Genomic DNA, 4,818 nt, shown 5'->3' on the forward strand with positions numbered 1-4,818 from the left:
AGAGAGAGGTGAGAAGACATGAGTCGGGAGGAGAGGAGAGACCATGAATACAGATGAGAAAAGCGGGGGAAGCAGGGAGTTTGTGCAGGTAAATCTCAGACACCAGGAGGGGGTTTCACCAGTCCAATCATGTCTCCATTCCTCCTGCTCCCATCTCGTTTCACTCCTTTTCTATCTTTTTCTTATCTTTTTCTGTCTCCTCCATGTGGGACACTGACAAGTGGGAGGAGATGACTTTTTAGAGATGACTGGAGCAGATCAGGAGGAGGACAGATGGGGGAATACAGTCGGTGGGAGTTGAGGATGGAGCAGAATGAAAATGCTGCGACTTGCTTACAATTAAAAGTAAATGGAAATGAAATGGAGGTGAAGGCGATTGAAATTGGTTTCACATTTCAAGCGGTGAGAGGAATGAGAAATAACGGGCCCTGCGTTTAAGAGACAGACTGAAAAATAAGAATAAATAAATAAATAAAAAGACTGAGGCCAGAGGCTTGTGTGACGCATAAACACTGGCTCTAGATATCTGGAGTATATCCATGTCAAGAGGGTTTTAATGTATAATTCACAAAATCAAAAAGGGAGAGAGAGGGCGCGACAGGGGAGGAATGAATAAAAAGACAATATGACATGGACCACATGGGGTGATGAGTCAATAATGCAGCTGAACAGAAAACAAAGAGTTTAAAAAAAGGCAGAATGGTTCACAGATCGGAGCAGAGGAAGTCAGTGCAGCTCATGGTCTGTTTTGATCAAAGTTTGATCATATTTTATGCACGGAGTACTTAGAACAGAACATTATGATCTCATATTCCTTATAGTCTGTTTCTTCCATTGGAGAAACATTTCTGTGTCACATCTGCCTCAAGTTGTCTCCCTATTTGAGAGCAGTTACGCAAAATTATAGGACAACCTGTTTCCTATGCAGATACAATCATCTGTTTAATTTTGAACCAAACAATTTTTATGTATATGAAGTCAAGACTTTGAGAAGTCCAACCTGTTTGTTTATTCATCAACCATTGGTTTGTGACTGTGTGCATCACGGCACAAAATCCTTTGGCTTCAAAAAAAAATCTAACTTTTGTTATTGACAGAGAAATATTTTTCTAAATACTCAAAATGTTTTCGTTGTTTCAGTCTTGTGTCTACATGAAAAGGGTGTTCAATATGCAGAAAAGCTGTATTTTTAAAAATTTTGAAATGCAAACTTTGAAATTTTTTTGGACTGCAAAATCGCAATGTTTTTGAATGATGTCATCGTCTCATTTAGAACCCTCAACTTCTTCCTCTGTTTCACACACAACCAGTATAAGCTTTATGCTCATGCTCCGCGACTTGTGTCCTGTTTTTGGTGTATTTTTATTATAAATAGGCCTGGCATAGTTTCTACAAAATGTGTGAGTTGTTTTTAGTGTGAATGAACWCATTTCTTGAAGTGGTGCCGTGTTAAAAATGCTGTTCAAACCTGTAAAAACAAATGTTCCAGAAAAGCATTTAAATGACATGGCCYAAGTTTGAGTTTGTTCTAAACCAGGGGAGTTAAACTCATTTTCACTGAGGCAACATGAGCGTTATGGTGACCCTTAAAGTGCCTGTGACATGCATATACTTCAAATACAAAAAAGTCAAAGAAAACATCTTTCTACTTAAGAAAATTGCCCTAATACACATGATTTTACCCATTTTGTCACATAACTGGCCTTTTTTCTTTTGAATTTGTCTCGGCCAAAGCAAAACAGGAAGTGACATCAAAGGGGAACTCATTAATAAAACAAAATATTTGGTGTTTGTTTATTAAAACAACATCATTTAAACTTTAACTCTTCTTCATCTCTCTGACAGTGACTCAAAATAATCAAAAGTAACATGAGATTCTTCTCTACAATCTGTGTTGTTAGCCGTTGTAGCATTGCTCTGTTTACATGCAGACGTTCCCCTTTGATGTCACTTCCTGTTATTTCACATGCAAATATCTCAACAACTGTTCATCTCAGTGGCGTGAAATTTATTTTGCAATATGTTATCAATGTTATTTTTCCAAAAATGTATTCATGTCTATCTAAAGAAAATATGTCACGGGCACTTTAAACTTTAAAGGATCATTAAGTTTCATTTTTAACTTTGACTAAAATCACAAAACGTCACGTTCCTCGTCTCGTTGCTATCTGAGCACCGCTAACAGTAACTGAGCTCTATGTGGTATTTCCTGCTTAGAAACATGATTTTAACATGTTCTCTTATGAATGACATGTATGTTAAATAAAAAATACAGAAATACTATTAAAAGCAGAGGTGTATAATAACTAAGTACCTTTACTGCTTTGAACATTTTCAGTTTTACCAAGTATTTTTTAACTGCATCTTTTGATTTGTTACTTTCAAAAAATAATTTGTTACATTCAAAATTTATTTCTTTATTTCAAACCAAACTAAGTTATGTCAACTGGTGCAAAAAAATTCACTCATTTTCTCAATTTACTCAACTCTGTTTAGTGGAACCAGTTTGGTTAAGTAAATTGTGAATAAAATAGTGTTTGTAAAAGTAATTTCTCTTTCCCAATTATTGTAAGCAGACTTATGACTTTTCCTGAAGTACTTTTCTTATAAGTGAAACTCCTTTTCAACGAAGTCATTTTCTGGTGAAGTGTTTTTACTTATTTCTTTTAAGTATTTTATCTTATTAAAAGTAAAAGCAAGAGAGTTTGAAGCACTTGTGGGCCACATTTGGCCCGTGGGCCTTGAGTTTGTCACATGTGTAAAACTCTAGCTTGTCTAGTTCTTATTTTTATGCAAGCTATTAAAAAATAGCAGCTTTTGTAGATCAGATTTTCAGAAATTAGGATTTTTATTGACTTCTACAAGTACATCAATCTTCATGACATCAGGACAGTTTGATAAGGACTACAGGCCTGTGTGCCTGCTAAAATATTTCTGGTAATTTGAATAACAGCAACAATATAAAAACCTCAATCAAACCTCACAAGCAAACAGATGCACTGAATCCCCCTCGCAGCAACAAGCGTATACATCCACAGACGACACCCCACGCTTTCACACGCACACAAAAACCTGGCATTGCATGCTAATTGCATCCAGCATATGACTTTGGCATAATGTTGTGAAGTTTTGTGTGAGTCACGGTTGGAGTTGCAGCAGATGAGGAGACGACACCACATGGGTTTGTTGATGGATCATTTCAAGGAACAGTTTTTGCACAAACTCACTAATTGGATCACGGGTACAATCTTGGAGTGCCATTCCAGGTAAGTTGRTTTTATTTTTACGGAAGTGGTTTAATTAGCTCCTGTCACACATGAAAGAGTGAGAACTATGATGATGCAAATGTTTGGGCACCCCTTTAGCTCAGATATGCTGCTAAATGACAGTCAAGAACTGATCTCCAAAAGGAAAAACATTAAATAAAAAACACTTTTATCTGTATGACATTACATTGTTGTTATTTATTTTGTAAAACAAAATAAATAATGATAATTAAAAAGACAATTAAAGGCTTTCTTAAAGAAATGCATATGATCATAACTTAAATTATGACATGCACAATCTCATACATTGTCACAGATGTCACGCTCAGAATTTGTGTTGTGAAAGACTCTCAGCTACTACAACTCCAAATTTTAGCCCAATATATAAAAAACGGACTGATTTATGGTCATCTTTGCTCTGTTTGGCTGAGTTAGCTGCAGCAGCCATCTTAATTTGGGTTGACTCCAAAAGTTMACCAGTTGTAGTGGTACATCTGATAATTATTTCCTGAAAGTTTCACTRAAACTCTTTCAGWGGTTTRWGAGATATTTTGCTAACAGACWAACAAGGTGGACAGGAAGGAGTTTTTGTTAAAAAAAATAAGCAAGGGTCATGAACAATTTATTTCTGCTCATATTATGTTCTGGGGATTAGCATCTGCTGATACCACACCAAATTTTCACAGAATATTCCTAAACTAAACTGACTATAGCTGTTTTTGTGTTTCTTAATATCAGTTGTGTGTAGCAGCCATCTTATATTGTGTTATCTCCAAAGGTTTATCAGCTGTAGTGATGCAGCCAGGAAACATTCTCTGAAGATTTCACTAAAATCTGCCCAGTGTTTCGTAAGATATTTTGCTAACAAACAAGGTTGACAGCAAGTAGTTAATGGCGTAATTTCAAAAAGGGGTTATGAACATTCTGTTAGTGCTCATAATATGTGCTGAGGATCAGTTTCAGCTGATACCACACCAAATTTCAGCTGAATATCTGCAAAACTGACAGAATTATGTTTTTAATGTCAGTTGGCAGCCATCTTGATAGGTTGACCCTAAAAACTAATCAGTCCAATGATTGTTTTCTTAAAGTTTCACTAAACATTGTTCAATGGTTTGGGAGACATTTTGCTAACAGATGCAAAAACACGATCTTTCACTTTCGCCTTTAGGGCAATAAAAAATCTGAAGTTTTTCTGTTCTGATAATGAGCCAAACTTTTTCTGCAGACCAGTTTTCCTTTATTAGAACACTGTGAATCCAATCTGTGTGCCTTTAAGTGCTTCTTATTCTGCCTCCATCACACAAGAACAGAAACAAAGTTTCTAAGTCATGGGTTTGCACAGTGTCCCTGCTTGTGTGTTTGTATGTGTGTGTGTGTGTGTGTGTGTGTGTGTGTGTGTGTGTGTGAGTGGGTGGTTGTGGAGTTGCCGTTGTGTGTGATTTCATAAATCTCGTGGGCAAGAAGCAGCAGAGGGGAAGGGATGGCGAGGGCGAGAGGGATTTCACGGAGAAACACCCACTCTTTCCAAACATCCCTTTCACACACACAC

The sequence above is a fragment of the Austrofundulus limnaeus genome, unplaced genomic scaffold (genome assembly GCF_001266775.1).
Source record: "Austrofundulus limnaeus strain Quisiro unplaced genomic scaffold, Austrofundulus_limnaeus-1.0 Scaffold157, whole genome shotgun sequence".
NCBI classification, from domain to species: domain Eukaryota; kingdom Metazoa; phylum Chordata; class Actinopteri; order Cyprinodontiformes; family Rivulidae; genus Austrofundulus; species Austrofundulus limnaeus.